Here is a 17,040-nt window from a genome sequence, read left to right as displayed (position 1 = left end):
AAGCATGCATGAAGAGAGCATGCATGAAGAGGGGTGTTGAGTTGAGCATGCATGAAGAGGGAACAACTATGCTGAGACGAGAACGCAACCAAACACACCCTATATGCCACACATGTTCATACCATTTGTGCCTTTCTACTTCACTTACTGCGCTTCATTGCTCAGGTTCGTACGTCCACTCCTGGGTACATGTCCGTCTCGTAGTTCCAGTTCCACGTGTTCTTCATATAGATGGAATGATCCTTGCATAACACGTGCACCTTGATGCTAGATGTCTCGCGTGTTGGCAAAATGATGAACAAAGCTCACGTAAAAAAATAGAGTGGAAGAACATAGATTCCGGACGACCGAGAAGGAGCAAGGAACCTCGTGGTGGAGCGTCTGCACTCATAATATTTAATATTATTCAGCGATATAAAATTAACCAATCATCTCCACAGTGGACTGGAAGAGTACGAAACACGGCAGCCCAGTGTAGTTACATCATACTAGTACATGGCTAACCCACGCTATCACCATATTTCTTGGCTTCCGTGCGACACCTATCTCTAGTAATCCAGCAGCCTGTATCGCTTCTCCCTCCTCGTCTCTATCAAAGTGCGGAGGCTGGCGTTTCTGCCGTCTATTGAGGTCGGTTAACAATCACATGTTAGCGACATGCCAAGAGCATTCTAAAAAAATCCTTTCACGTACGAATTTGCATGTATGCTTTGAGCAACTTGCATGTCCTATACTGCTCCTGTTTGATACTCAAACTTAGCTAGAGGTTAGATTAACTCATGACTAACCCTGAACTAACAGTAGCCAAAGAGGTGTTTGGGTGACAGGGTTAGATTGACAATAAATGCACTTCATGGAGAGAGAAAAGTGATTTTTCAGTGGTCCCAATGAGAACTATCTCCAGTTAGCACCTCTTGGGTGGGATAGTTTTTTTTGGTGGGTTCGGTGCAACTTGCTCCAATTTAAACCCTCATGCTTGGATACTTTAGGGCTATTTGAGCCCCAACTAGCTCAAACTAACTCTAACCCATGGGTCCAAACAGGGCCTATGGCCAGTCTCGACGCGGAGCAGTCGCGTACACCGGGAAGCGGCGCTCTCTCGGCCGTCGCGCCACTTCAAAGCCGGCGCCAGTGAGAGGTCGCCTCCGCTCTGGCCGGGCATTAATGCGGCACTGACACTCCAGGGCGACGCTGACCGTTTCATGCGGGAAGCGCGCACTGGCAAGGGAGTATAGGTTTTGAACTGTTTCAGGTGTAGTACTGGTAGTTTGCAAAACTACTCAATTATTGCACTCAGTTTCCTAAGAAATTGTGGTAAAAAAACGTTACTCCACTGCCCGCTTCCCTTCTCCTTCCTCTTCCACCGCCCCCGCACGTCCGCGGGAAGCGACCGGTCAACCCTTATATAGGAGTGCTAGCACAAAAAGATGCATGCATGACCACTAAAATTTCCATATTAAAGCGCCGCTCCGGCGGGAGTATGGCGTATGTTGTTACCTTCGGCCGGCCCATGGCTACCGGGCGACGGCGACCAGAGAAGAGGCGGCGGGAGGGGAATGAATGCAGCTACTGTTTGGGTTCGCCTTCCGGCTTAAATAAATGCACAGCATCACGTGTACCCACGGGTGCACAAATTGTAACATACGTGTCTGCTTAAGTGGGCGTCACGTAACTGGTGTGTGTGTGAGAGAGATTCTGAGAGACAGAGTGCATGTGTGCGACTCTACTCTTCGGACATGTGCTCAACCTTTTGCATCGGGATATAAGTATAATGGTATTTACTTTAGCTAGTGATTTACGTGGCCATGTTAACGTTGTTGTGTCAAAAAATGTCACTTCCTGCTCATGATTTGCGTTATATAATTACAAGCAAGATTCTCGTGCATTGCACGGAACATCAATATGCATTTTTTTACAGAACACCTGTTGTGATTGACCCATGCAGGAGTAATCCCATGTGTAAAAACTAATGATATCTCGAGAATTTTATCGGAAAACTGGTATCTCGAGAATGTCATCGAAAAAATGAAAGATGAGAGATAAGGCGAGGAGGAGTGGAGCGTGGTGGTGACTGGTGGTCGGAATGGGCGAAGGCATGGGGATGGATGGCGCCGGCAGGCGGCAGCGGCCACCATGCATGCTAGATTGTTCCAGAGACTTATTCCTTTTTTAATTGCTGAGCAATGAGGTTGCGGGAGATAATGATGTGGAGAGAGGTGCGGGTATCTTTTGTAAAATTATCATAGTTTGCTTTCTATCCTCAGATATAGATCATACAGTCTGTATTACAAGATGGTAGACACACCATCACCGCCAACTCATTTTTTATAAGGGTACAGATGATAAGTTTGCTGACTACTAAAGTAAAGTGGAATTTGTCCATGTTATGCAAGTAAATAAAGGTGATTGTTTATCATACGGGTAAGGTTGGATGAAGGGTGGTAGGAACAAATGCTCCGCCTAGAGCATGTGTGTGTGAGATGGAGTCTTAGTGTGTGTGTGTGGGGTGTGTGTGTGTGTGAGAGAGAGAGAGAGAGAGAGAGGAGAGAGAGATGGAGTCTTAGTTTGTGTGTGTGTGTGAGAGAGAGAGAGAGATGGAGTCTTAGTGTGTGTGTGGGGGGTGTGCGGGCATGTGTGTGTGTGTGTTTGTGTCTGTGTGAGAGAGAGAGAGAGATGGAGTCATAGTGTGCGTGTGTGGGGGGGGGGGGTGCGTGCGTGCATGTGTGTGTGCGTGTGTGTGTGTGTGTTTGTCGCGGGGTCCTCTGTGGAGGATGTAATTTAAGTGTGCATGGCTTCATCATAGAGAGGTGATGTGTATGGTAGAGGCCACCAACGATGGGGTGCGAGAGAGAAAATGCCCGTAGAGAGGGAAGAGAAGGTGTGTGCGCGTGAGAGGAGTCGACATCGAGAGAATGTGTTTGTTCGAGAGACACCGAGGAAGACTACTATATATCGATGGTGCATGTAGGCAGGAATTAAACAAAGGGATGGTCTTGTTGGTTTCGGGGATATAGGGGAAGAGTGAGAGGCGGGGAGGGGGGGTAGATAGAAGGAGATTGTTAAGTGTGAGTGTGTGTTTTACCCATCCAGGCGGAAGTTATGTGCACAAAAGAGGAGAACGATTCAATGTGGCGTTAGGATTGAGGGTAATTAAACGTATGGAGACATAGAGACCTTGAACGTGCATGTGTGAGAGGTATACATGTATACGTGGGATGTGTGTGTGTGTGCGCGCGCGCATGATCGAGATAAAAGAAAGAAGACATAAGTCATAAGATCAACGACATGGGAGAGACGGATCGGTATGACAATATGCATGCATGTGAGAATGCAGGGAAGAAGGCCCGACAATTGAGCATGTGTTTTTGTCTTTAAGAGATAGTGGCGTGGGCTGGAGCATGCATCTATGGCGAGCAGAGGGAGTGAGGCGCAACGATTGTGCAAAAGAGACCAACCTATAAATGCATATGTATGGAGGGACATATATAGTGTGGGTGATAGGAAGCAAGACTCCGTGTGAGAAAGAAATGTTGACGGAGAAACTACAGATAGATACAGAGATGGAGATGCTAGATAGAGGGACATCCGCTAGTTTGGGTGTTGGAGATGACCGTCAGGTGGTTCAAAGGGTGAAGTTATATATGTGTGTGAGAGGGCACTTGACTGCATGTAGAGAGAAACATATGTAGTGTGCGTGATAGGAATCAAGAGTGAGGGCGAGAAAGAAGGTTGATGGAGAAACAGATAAATAGAAAGATAAAGATGCTAGCCAGTGTGCGTTAGAGATAGGAGTCGAGTGGATCAGAAGGCTGGGTTATGTGTGTGGGTGTGAGAGAGATAGAGAGAGGGTGCATGTGAGTCACATACAAACAGATATCAGAGAGAAATGAGATCTAGAGAGACGTTGTTTTGTGTCTGCGAGAGAGAAAGATATTTCACAACGAGAGTGATAGCTAGAGAGACATACGAGGGAACGCAATATATCTCTAGGGAGAGAGGGTGTGTGTGAGCGACATACAAGAGAACAATGGAGAAATATGAGACCCTGGGAGACAGAGTTTGTGTTTGTGTGTGAGAAAGAGATATTGAAGAGGAAGAGTCGTAGGTTCTCATATCTAAGGAGCGAAAGACATCTCTGTATGAGGGGTGTGCGAGTGGCACACATGGGAATAGTAGAGAGAAATGAGACCCAGGGAGACAAAGTTTTGTGTTTGTGTGAGAGAAAGAGATTCCACATGGAGAATCATAGTTAGAGACACATAGCAGGGAGCGAGATATACTTAGAGAGAGATAGAGTGATGAAGGTCGAGGGAGAGAGTCCCGTCAGTGTGTTACGAAGATAAAAGATCATTGTCGACATACAGGTAGCACGAGAGATACCTGAGAGACGATGAACGCGTATAGGTCCAGAGAGATAGTCCTATATAAGCATGAGTGATAGCTATATGAGACGAATATCTGGATTAAAGGGGATTCAAATATTTAAAATGGAGATCACGACATCGATAATATCATAACGCAAATTGGTGTATCAAACATGCATATTCATTTGAATTTGGGCACACGTGTAATGTTATATAGTTTATCAATATTGGTGATCCATAGATTCTTCAATTACAAACAATGCATGGTTTATATGCAATTAATGTCTAAACGGGATTACACTATATGTTGCGTGTGTGAAACACATTATACATGTTTGAGAAGTAAAAAAACCGCCTGAAACACACATTAATTGGAGACAGTTAGCGAGGAATGCATACATTGGATTTCAACATAAAGTGGTTTCAAATATTTGAAAATCCAAATTGATGGATACAACCTTATGAATCTGAGATCATGCCATTTGTAAACCATATTTATGTATAAATGGTGTTGTGCTTTTGAAAGTATATATAAAAAATGATGTATATAGAATGTAATTCCAATTGAAAATGGATCCCGCCCGAAAAAAAAAGAATACAAACGGGATTCGAATTGAGTTGGCACGGTAAACGTGCACTCTGCAAAATTTGAACAAAGCGGGGAAAGTCGCAGTAACCGCCCGAAACTAAATCTGCGAGATGGAAATCACTACTGCCTATCCCTGCCACGCAAAACCTATCTGCTGGATTTCTATAGGTTTTGATTGGGGTAGGTTTGTAATTTCACCCAAACGTGACGTAACCGCCTCTCACCCGGATTCATCCCGGTGGGCGCCAAAACACAGTGTGTCCTCGGCCGAAATTGACTCCCTCCCCGATTCATATTCATACACGGTGGGCGCCAAAAACAAACTCTCGTCGGCAAATATTCGGTGTATGCGAGATTACCGTCCTATCCCCAACCGACTAATGTTGCTGTGATGTAGTAGAAATTTGAAACGGGGGCTAAGTTTGTAAATTTCCTCGCATTTGAGACAAGCGCGCCCTGAATACATGGTTCCCTCCTTCCTCTCTACCTTCCTTTTCCCCATTCGTACTCCGTGGGCGCCAAAACACCCTCTCCACCCCACCCTCCTCCGTCCGCCGCCGTCCGCCACCCCATCCACCGCCGTCCTCCTCCACCATGCCGGAGCTGAAACCCCGCCGCCGCCGTCCATTACAAGAGCTCGACCTCTCTCATCCACGGCTTCGGACCGGGATCCTTGCATCCCGTCCTCTCGCTTCATCCCCGCCGTCGTCCACCTTGCCGGCGCCGCTCCTACGATCGTCTCGTCCACCGTGCCCCGCCGCCACCGTCTACCCTCCTAGATCTGCTTCCACGCCGCCGACAGCCATCGCTACTGCAGCACCGTGAAATTCTCAACAGATGCGTACACGGCGCCGCACCAGAGGCGATACTCTTTCGTATCTGCTCAACTTATTTATCGCAGCAAGAAAATAGATCGCCACTGCTTTACTCATATTTCTTGTCTTGGTTGCGAAGTTGCCTTTGTCCGGTTTGCACCTTCAGATCCGCCATGGCACGCTCAACACTATACTCCCAATGCTTATGTTTTTCCCCTTTTATATTCCACACTAGTTAAATCACAGTAGACTAAATTTCAAAATTGGGTCAGTCAATTTTTCAGAGCTCGCCGGATTTCGCCGGTGCGATCGAAGGGGCTCGGGTGGTTGTGGGGCCTCGTCGAACGAAGAAAACTCGATGCGGGTGGGGGTTGGGGCGGGGGTGGGGGTGGCGGAGGAACACAGGCGGTGGGGGCCGGTGGTCCGGCCGGCGGCCCATGCGGTGTTCTGTATGGGAAGAATCAGAGACGAGGAAGAAGAAGGTTTAGGAGACGTAGGATCTTCATCCAACTGCCTGAAATGGTCGAGAGACAGCTGGGAGTTGCATTCTTAATGCGCTCTGGTTCATCATGTGTGGGCACTGCGCAACCAACATTTTATTATCCAAAATCTGCTTGCTCTTCTTTACCATGTTCCTCTTCTGTTCTTCTTTAATATGTACTCTCTCCGTTCCTAAATACAAGTCTTTGTATAGATTCCACCATGGACTACATATGGAGCAAAATGAGTGAATCTACACTCTAAAATGTATCTGGATACATCTGTATGTGATCCATAGTGGAAATCTCTACCAAGACTTATATTTTGGAACAGAGGGAGTATGATAGTAGTACAGTATGTTCCTTGTACTGAAGATGAGCAGGGACATTTGCAGTGTAGAGGCCTATGCGGTCGGTTGTGATGGACACTTTGAGCCTCTTTGATTCATAATCTTGTAAACATAGGAATAGGATTTGAAGTGGCCTGCCCACTTGAATCCTATAAGAATAGCAAGGAAATGCGGGGAGCTGTGTCGCCTTTGAGAGTTACACTGATATTAACAGTACCGCACCTTCACTTGAAGAGAGCTGGTATCCAAAGCCTTTCTAGCCGTACCAGCAATAGTAGCACATATATTCCAGCAAGTTCCACTTTGCTGATTTTACTCTGATGCTTAAGGTTTTCCCGTTATATCTACACTATGATCTGTGTAGCTGCTTTGTGTCGCACTAGCAGCAGTCCACTCTTGAAGCTAAACACTGCAATGACTTACAAAATTGGCACCAAGGCATTGAGTGCCATTCTAGATGCAATGAAACTCATACGCTCCCCACCTGTTGATTCTTGTTCAGAATATGATCCTAATGACTATTCTAACCTCGAGGAGTCAAAGGCAGATGGCCTGTCCTGTTCACCCATCAAGGTGCCTGTTCTAATTTGGCAATGTTTTATTGATTGCGGGTATCTTGCATATGTTGTCTTGCATTTCTTCTACTTTGTTGCACCGCCATCTGCTTAGTTTACTCATCATATATGTCGAGATGCCATGCCCATCCATTATCAATACATATTCCATCTGTCATCATACCATGTTTTTCCACTCAAATGCTGTTCTTGTGCATCAGACATCAAAAAGGAAGAGGGTGATTGCCGAACCTGAAGGAGCACCAGCAAAGTCCTTGAAAAACGTGGTGGTGCCAGAGAAATTAGACAGCACCCCACTTATATTGGCTGTACAACCAGTGACACAAAACGTAGGACCAACTCCAGCAGACTGTACCCATACTTCACTGGCCACACCACTAGCCCCACCACACAGGACCTGCACTCCAGCAAAAGTTATACCGATTTCATTTGCCATAGCACCAGCTGTACCACAGAAAAATCCCACTCCAGCAAAAAGTACAGCAAGTCCACCGGCCGAAGACCTATCCCAACTGCAGAGACGACCAATTCCTGCAGATTGGAACCCCATTCCATTTATTCCTAGTTTAAAAGACAATGCTTTCAATGTTGTTAGGGACTACGTGCATATATTCCCATCATGGGAAGATTATTGTGAAGACAAACACCATTTTCACATCTTCGTGTCCAACTTACGTGTAAGTGCTATTATTCATGGTTATTATTTTCCTGTTTTCTCCTGATTGAACATATCAATGATTTACATTACATTGTTGTAACTAGGCGAGGGTCAATCTGGATAGTCATGACAAGCAAAGCTTGCTTGTGCTTTTCAAGGAAGCATTGCAGCAGTATCGGTGTTACCTGAGGAAATTGATGGCAAGTCTATAAACGAATTTCCGGTGAAGTCTCATGTGCTAAATTTAGAAGACATTGAATGGAAAAACCTTGTTATGCACTGGTCTCATTCCTAGGATGAGGTACTGTCTATGAAATCACATGACAATTTGAACTTCTACTTTTCCGCATGTGCCTTACGGATCTTTTTTTGTAGGAAATCTGCTCGAAGAAGAATTCCGGTTTGACAAGAACGACAGGATATCGCAAATATGTTGCCCGCTGCTTTGCTCTTGCTAGTACCTGTTGTCTTGTATCACTGTACTTGCATACATACCTGGTTCATTATGTGACAGCAGTATGCATGATAGCTTGCTTATCAATTGTTCGCTCCAAATTACCTGAACTGTATGAATGGTTACATTAGTGTAGAATATATCCAATGCTAATGTTTTTTTAGCTCTACATTGTTCTTGTAAGTACATGCTGTCCTTTATCAGTGTACTTATAATGATAGGTAGTTGTTCATGTACCATCACTCTGCAGCTTATTTTCCTTTGCCCTCCATTTTCTACACATCAGATCTATATTTACTCTTACCATAAGGTTGGTACTGAAGAAGTTTAGTTGTACATTGCTCTTGGCTGTACCTTTTGCCTGTATCGCTGCACTTACATTTATAGCTACTTGGTTATGTAGCATCACTCTTCATCTTATCTTAAATATTCTCCATTTTTTCGTATATTATCACATCTATATTTACTCTTAACAAAATGTAGAATAAAGGCAATGCTTTTGAAGAAGATTCTATGGTAAACTTCTTGAATTGCCCCCCCATCAGCATGGACAAGGCCTTTATAGAGCCTGTCTTCACCAATAATGTAAGTTTGTCCATCTCAAGCCTTCAAACTTTGTTGTATATATTTGGTTAGGCATGACTGCAATAGCTGTTTATTTTTGGTGTTTGCATCAAATTGCTTGTTTAAAGTTTATTATGTAGTTCATAAACAAAAGTTTGTCCTTTCTCAATTTAAGTTTTCAGTTGTACAACCAAGTTCCTTCTTCATACCATGTAAATTAAACTATACAGAGCAAGTGATCTTCTTTTGCACTGCATGTATGCTTCTGTTCTTCATCCGTAATCCAGTGGTGTGGTGAACCTACCCACTACAGCATAATGTCATATTCTGCAATGTCTTAACTATGAACAATGTCATATCATTCTACTATTATTTAAACCGTCTCTTTATTTGCCAATCTGAAATGGTATAAATTGACAACACACTAACCATTGTAACTTATGAGTTCTTGATCTGTAATCCAGTGGTGTCGTGAAGCTGCCAACTCCTTCACAATGTCATTTCCTGCCATGTCTTGACCTGAACAATACCATATTGTGTTAATGCAATTTTAAACTGTGTCACTTTATTCGTCAGTAAGAAATGTGATGAATTATCAGCACTGATACTTTTATGTGCAAAACCTGTCATCTGTCTCCTTGTTTATCTTTCAGAGTGAGGAAGATATAAGTGTTGAACAAGCGCAGTCTCATCATCTTGCTTAGCTGCTTGCGCTGCATCTCCCCAGCAGGGCTAACCTTTCTTGAACTATATTGAAGTGCTGTCGGTTTTGTATATTATTTTGTCGGCGTGTTTATTTGCACTGGTGGCGATCTTTGATGCCCAGTGTATGTAATCTGCTGTCTGCTTGTGCTTTATTATCATAGTGGCGAACTTTGATGCCCAGTGGATGTAATATGCCGTAATTTCTTTATTGTATAGTCTAAGTTTTTTCTTATTCACGATGCTGTAGTTATTTTACTGTATATATATCTTGTCTTCGCAGTAAACCGGCCAAACCGTCAAATTACGGTACATGATCGGGCCGTCATGCAATCACGATGTAGGTTGGGCCTGAAACGTGCCGAACAGCTCACGGGCCGGCAGCAGCCCGAAACCGGCCCATGATTGTGCGAATCAAATCACGGGCTTTTAACAGGCCAAAATTGTCTCGGTCCTTGTTTGGCCCAATCAAATATCGGCTGCGAGCAGGCCAGATGCAAACCGGGCCGTAGTTAGGCCCAACTATATGACGGGCTTTTAACAGGCCGAAATTAATATAGGGCCGAAATGTTAAACGGGCCTTTAATAGGCCAAAACTAATATCAGGCCAAATTACTAATTGGGCCTTTAGCAAGTGGGCCCAAAAGCATAGTGTCCAGTTGACGGGCCGAATCTGATATGGGCCATAATTGAGCCCAAAGCCTCTTAAAGGGCCGGACCTGATCTGGGCCGTAATTTGGCCCAGAACGTGGTAGGCTTTTAACGGGCCGGATCTCATATGGGCCACTATGAGGCCCGGAGCGTGGCAGGCCATTAATGGACCGGATCAAATATGGGCCGGCATTTGGCCCAAAACATGGCAGCCAGTTAATGGGCCGACCTACTAGGGTCCTCAAAATCTTGTGGGCCTACAGCTGGGCCGGCCCATTAATGTCGGCGAAATCTCGTGGGCCTTTAGCTGGGCCGGCCCATTATGATCCGCAAGAATCTTGTGGGCCTTTACCTGGGCCGGCCCATTATGGCACACAAAAATCTTGTGAGCCTTTACCTGGGCCGACCCATTATGGCCCGCAAAATCTTGTGGGCCTTTAGCTGGGCCAGCCCATTATGGTTCGTAAAATCTCGTGGGCCTTTAGCTGGGCCGGCCCATTATGGTCCGCAAAATCTTGGGGGCCTTCAGTTGGGCCGGCCCATTTAAACTTGATGGGCCGGTCCACGTGTCAACATATCATAGGCGCGTCTCGCCCATTGGATGAGTGACACCTGTGCCAACGCGGACCTGACACGTGTCTTCTCCAGCCAATGATGATTTTACACATGGAAAATCCCCATTGGTCGGGGCTGTTAACGGGTTATCGGATCCAAAACCCGACTCGATAGCTTAACGGCGTTCCGTTACGGTGGATGCCACGTGTCGGTCACCCTTGACGAAAGCACTTCTGTGACGCGTGATTTATTGTCATGGAAGTGGACACTTCCGTGATGATAACTTTGGTAATGTCATGGAACACTTCTACGACAACACAGGTATGACTATCTTGATTCTGTCATAAATTTGTCATGGATGTACATGCATGACAAAAAACGTGACCTACTGTGACAAACACGTATCATCACGGAAGTGTATTTTTTTTGTAGTGCTCTCTCTCTCTCTCTCTCTCTCAAATCTCTGCCATGGCGCCGCCGGTCTGCCCACGTGCTGGCGAGGAGTCGCCGCCCCCCGAGGACGCTCACTCGATTAGCAGCGACGAGGACCCTATGTGCCGCCTGACGAGGTTGTGCCAGACCCCCCAACTTTGGATTGGTTTTGGGGCCAGTACAATCTTTGTCTGTGGAAGTCGCTGCCGCCGGCTGAGAAAGCCAGGCAAGTGGCGTTCAAGAATGAGATGGCGGAGGAGGAAGCCAGGTACCAAGCGGGCTGTGAAGCCCATGATGCCGCCTGGAATAAGGAGGTGACAGAGCTTTGGGGGCGGGCACGTTGTCGTGCCGAGGAGGTGTACGAAGATGGGTACTTCGCGAGGAAGGTCATAGGCGCTGGGCGCCTCGTCGCTGCGTGGAGGTGGGCCTATAAGCTCCAGCGTGCCACGGACGAGGAGCTCCGGTGGGCGCCCAACGAAATGACAAGATCGGCTGCGCGCGTCCGCCAGCAAGAGGCAGATCTGTACGTCAAGCGCTGCGAGGCGGAGGAGTCGGAGTACTGCCTCCGCACTGGGAAGACGCCGCGCACCAGGGAGCTGCTGGCGAGGGGCTGCCGAAATAATGGCCCCAGGAGGGATTATTAGTTTTAGTATTGTTCGTTTTCAATTTTATGCATTGTACCTAGTAGTTAAGTATCATCACGTATATGTGGTGATTATATATATATACTGTAATGATCTAATGAACAATTAATATATATATATTATGAATTCCACTTTCTATCTGTTTTTGTATACTCATTTGAATCTAACTGTTATCATCCACATATACAGAATGGAAAGCGTATATACACACATTGAAACAGAACATATAAGAATGGAAAACAGAGTACACACATTGAAACAGAGCAATAAACAGAGATATACTATGATTGCTGTGAATACATAGCTATCCACATCGAAACGACTTTCCAAAATAAAATCGTCCATGAGACCATGACCAGTAGCCCTTGCCTAGGGTTCTGCCTGAACTCGTGCAGGCGTTCGTCCAAGCGGTCGACACGCTCGCGGTACATCTGGAGCGCAATCTTGAGCTCCAAGTTGGCTATTTCATCGGAGATCACTAGCTCGAGGATCCGATAGCCATGTTCCTCTACTGTGCCCAGGTGGACACCTGGGCTAACGACGAGGTCGAGCCTACGGACCAGCGCGTTGGCATCCAGCGGACCGCGAACAAGGCGAACGGCGGCACCCACGCGAACGATGCGGTGGGCGTCCGGTGCAAGTATGGCACAGCCGGCCTCTGGTGCAAGTACCACGCTGAGGGTCTGTGCCCACTCCGGGCGAGGAATGGGGGTACTAACAGGACGTGTACCCAGCTGCGACGCCGTGTCGACAGTAGGCAAGCGCTGATGGATCTGCTGTTGCTGTGCGGCGCGCCGCGCCTCTCGCTCTGCGGCACTCCAACGGTCTGACCGTGCGGCGAGCCGCAGCCTATCGGCGCGGACACGTCTAGCTTGCTCTACGGCGCGCCATCGATCGTGTTGTGCGGCGAGCTAAAGCCTGTCGGCCCTGACATGTCTATCTTGATCCGTGGCGCTCAAGCGCCATGTTCCAAAGGTCTGCTCAACCCTGGCGATGACGCGCATCACGGCGTCATCCATCACGTTGCCGGGGAGCGCCTCGGCCTCGACGGGCCGTGGCACCTGCTCGTTTCCTCGTCAACGAGGTTGATGGCAGAGGCAACGCTTTGGTGGGTTGGCAAGCTTGGAAAAGGTGGATGTGCGATTGCGCTTGTCGCCTCCATGCGTCACGCGCCCCCTATGCGCAATATAGCAGGGTGGCGGGAAACAGGTGAGGAAATGGCGGGAAAGGGTGGTGTGTTCATAAAACGCCATCAATTAATGGAAACTTAGCATCGAGCTAGCACAAGTCGTAGATGATGATCAGATGAACACGGACCACACTAGGGAACGCGTCGGTGATGAATTCATCAATCCCAAATGGTTCAATACTAGCAAGCGTTTGCCCACAACACACATGGCCTATTCCATCACAAATAGGTCGGATGGATCAACTGTATGCCATGTATCGCACATTGTCAAAAAGTAATGCGGTAGACCTTCTTTAACGCGCGTTAAAAAAATAAAAAAAATAAAAAACAAGGACCTCGAGGTTAAATTAGCTGAGGGAATGGGGCATTTCGGTCATTTGACCGAAATGGCCCATCCCATCACCTAATTTAACATCGACAACACTTCCCATCCAGTCACCCATCCGATGGCTGCTCCAGCCTGAGCACACTTAACTTGATAGTTTTCTTACATGAGCTACTGGTGGAATAACTAGTCCTTGCTGATAGGAATGCCTCTTCACATCCTGATGGCGTATCCGGATGACCGCCCTTCCCACAATGGCTAATAGATGTTGTGTAGACAGAGCATATCACATCTTATTAGAAGCAATCGTCTGTGTTATTATCGGTCTTCGCACACATTTCTGATTACAGACCTGTTTGCCGCGTATCACACACATCTTGTTATATTGAACCGTTTCTGTTCTCTTGCCTAATCACAAACAGTTCATCCGAGTGAACCGTATGCTGTATATCGCACACACCTTCATCTGGCTGCCCGTTTCTTTTGTGTTGCCTAATCACAAACAGTTCATCCGAGTGAACCGTATGCTGTGTATCGCACACGCCTTCATCTGGCTGCCCGTTTCTTTTGTTCCTCCTCATCGCAAATAGTTAATTGAACTGAACCGTATGCCCTTCATCGCACACGCAACTAAAACCTGAACCGTGTTTGATGCATCTGTCATCACAAACGTTTTATACAATTCTGACGGTTTTCATACACCACCGTTTGCGATTATGGCATTGCACACAGTTTCTCGAAGGGTCTCTGATTGTAGTGTCGCGTTAGCAGCATCCTGCAGTAGTGTTCTATGACGATAATTGTGACAAAACCCGGTATCATCATAGATGTGGTGGGCTCCTACTTCTATGACAAAAAATCATGACAGAAAATGAGCTTTTCGTCCTGGGCGGGCCGGAGATGCAGCTGCATGACATTCTCTGGGCCATCCATCATGGAAAAAACCGTGGTAGAAGCGAGGGTGAGGAAAATATCAGGGAGTTCCCGGTTACGGTGGGTGGTCGGGGTCCGAGCGATGCGCGTTTCTCTCGTATGTACGCGCGTGTGTGCGAGGCGTTGGGCTCTAACTGAACCCGAGCGAGGCGTTGGGCTCTAACTGAACCCGAGTGATTGCACTACAGGCTACGCGTTACGTAACCAGAGCAATCGATCGATCCCTTGCTGTTAACTGAACCCGAGTGATTCCTTCGCTACTGATGCTAACTGAAGCCGATCGATGCTGCCTCTGGATGAACAGTGAGCGTTGTTGGGGGGTTTGGATGAACAGTTCCCGGTGGGGGGTTGGATGAACAGGACCCCGTGGTTGTAGAGGCCGTTGCCGCTGGATGAACAGTACCCCGATCGATCGAGCCGGTGGAGGGGTGGATGAACAGGACCCCGTGGAGGGCTGGATGAACAGTAGCCCGTGGAGGGGTGGTTGAACAGGACCCCGTGGAGAGGGCTGGTTGAACAGTAGCCGGCGGAGGAGCGCGCGGTGGAGGGCTGGATGAACAGTAGCCCGTGGAGGGGTGGTTGAACAGGACCCTGTGGAGAGGGCTGGTTGAACAGTAGCCGGTGGAGGAGCGTGCGGTGGAGGCTGGATGAACAGGAGCCCATGGATGAACAGTCGCAGGTGGAGGCTGGAGGAGGTCGACGGTGGATGAACAGTAGCCCGTGGAGGCTGGAGGAGGTCGATGGTGGAGATGAACAGTATCCCTTGGAGTCCCGTTTTGCGATATTCCACACCCCTCCCGATGAACAGGACCCCCGTTTCGACCATAGCGCTCCAACACAAGTCGGTTTCCTCCGTTTTGCGGTACGTCACACCCCTCCCGATCAACAGGACCCCGTTTCCACCGTAGGAGGTTCGTTTCCTCTGTTTTGCGGTATGCCAGACCCCTCCCGATGAACATGATCCCGTTTCGACCGTGGCAAGTCGAACACAAGGCCGTTTCCTCCGTTCTGCGGTATGCCAGGCCTCGTTTCCATCGGCTATTCCGTCCAAGCCAGTTGGCTCCCGATGAACAGCACGTGTTCCGTGCCTCATGATGAACACGATGCATTCCGTTGCCTCCCCATGAACACGACACCGACGCAGTTTCTCCGTTCCGACCCAGCCATCTACACGAGCCCTGGCCGTACGTATGCGTGAGTAGGCGTTCGAGACCCCGCCCATATGTACGTATGTGGTCGTATTTTCTTTCTTGCACCCTGGCCGTTGTACGTATGTGTACATGCTACGTGCGTGCCTCTACTACGACACGTGCGCGCCTCTACATCGAGCAGTATGTACGTACACATTCGCGACCAGAATGACAACGCTATGTGCGCTTCGACCAGGTGGGTCCCGACTGTCAGGCACTTCCTTGCGTGCGAAGATGTAGCTGGTGGGTCCTAGCAGTCAGGGGGCGAATTATTATTTTTGCCCGTAATATGGACGCACTTCCTTGCGTGCGAAGATGTAGCTGGTGGGTCCCGGCAGTTAGGGGGAAACGTTATTTTTCACGTAATACGGTGGCCCGTCCGGTGGGTCCCTGCTGTCAGGTGGAGGAATACTTATTTTGCGCGTAATAAGGAGGCACTTCCTTGCTGCGGCCGTGGACCCAGCTGTCAGCCTCTCCACGTATAGTACTCTTCCGACGGAAGTCGTTCGTTGACCACATTGACCACGCTGTGCCGAGAGCACCAGGGCGGAGGACGACGGCGAGGCCTAGGAAGGGGACGACGCGGAGCCGGGGAAGACGCGGAAGTGGATGCCCACACGGAGGGGAGTACGTGGGTTGGCTGCTTCTGGTGCTGTGTGAGGCTGCCGTTGCCGGAGAATAACAGGAGGTGTGGGTGAGTATAGAGGGATGGCATGGCTAGCGGTAGCATAGCTGGACACGGGAGGCAGGAGCTGGCAGCACGGCCGACACTTGCTTGGGCAGCTAGAGCAAGAAGACCAGAGGTTGAAGAAGCACTACGGCCGTTGGATGGACATCGTACGGTCACTGGAGCTAGAATCGTTCATATTGACCAAGTTGACAAAGCCCTCCGTCCCCGTCATCTTAGTAGGCCCACAAGTCAGCCTCCCACTATGGTGGGTCCCAGCTAGCAGGGGGAGTATTCATTTTTTTGTGCGTAATAACGAGGCACTTCCTTGCGTGCGAAGATATAGCTGGTGGGTCCGACCTGTTAGCGGGGGAACATTTTTTTCGCGAAATACAGGGGCCCTTCCGATGGGTCCCAGCTGTCAGGTGGAGGAATCATTATTTTGTGCGTAATAAGGAGGCATTTCCTTGCGTGCGGCCGTGGACCCAGCTGTCAGCCTCTCCACGTACAGTCCACTTCCGATGCATGTCGTTCGTTGACCACGTTGACCACGCCGCGCCGAGAGCACCAGGGCGGTGGGCGACGGCGAGGCGTAGGAAGGGAACGACACGGAGCCAGGGAAAACTTGGCAGTTGTTTCCCACGCGGAGGGGAGTGCGAGGGTTTAATGGTTCGTCTGCCATCGCCGGAGAATAACAACAGGTGTGGGTGAGTAGAGGGATGGCTAGGCCAGCGATGGGAGAATGATGGGGCGGTGAGGCCTGAGCGGCAGCATAGCTGGCCGCGGGAGGAGGGAGCAGGCAGTCCCGCTGGCGCTTGTTTGAGCGGCTGGAGTAGGAAGAGCAGAGATTGAAGAAGCACGACGGCCATTGGATGGACATCCAACAGTCACTGCTCTCGTGTGT

This window comes from Aegilops tauschii, chromosome 4, assembly GCF_002575655.3.
Source record: "Aegilops tauschii subsp. strangulata cultivar AL8/78 chromosome 4, Aet v6.0, whole genome shotgun sequence".
Classification (NCBI taxonomy): Eukaryota; Viridiplantae; Streptophyta; class Magnoliopsida; order Poales; family Poaceae; genus Aegilops; species Aegilops tauschii.
This window is presented reverse-complemented; position numbering follows the sequence as displayed.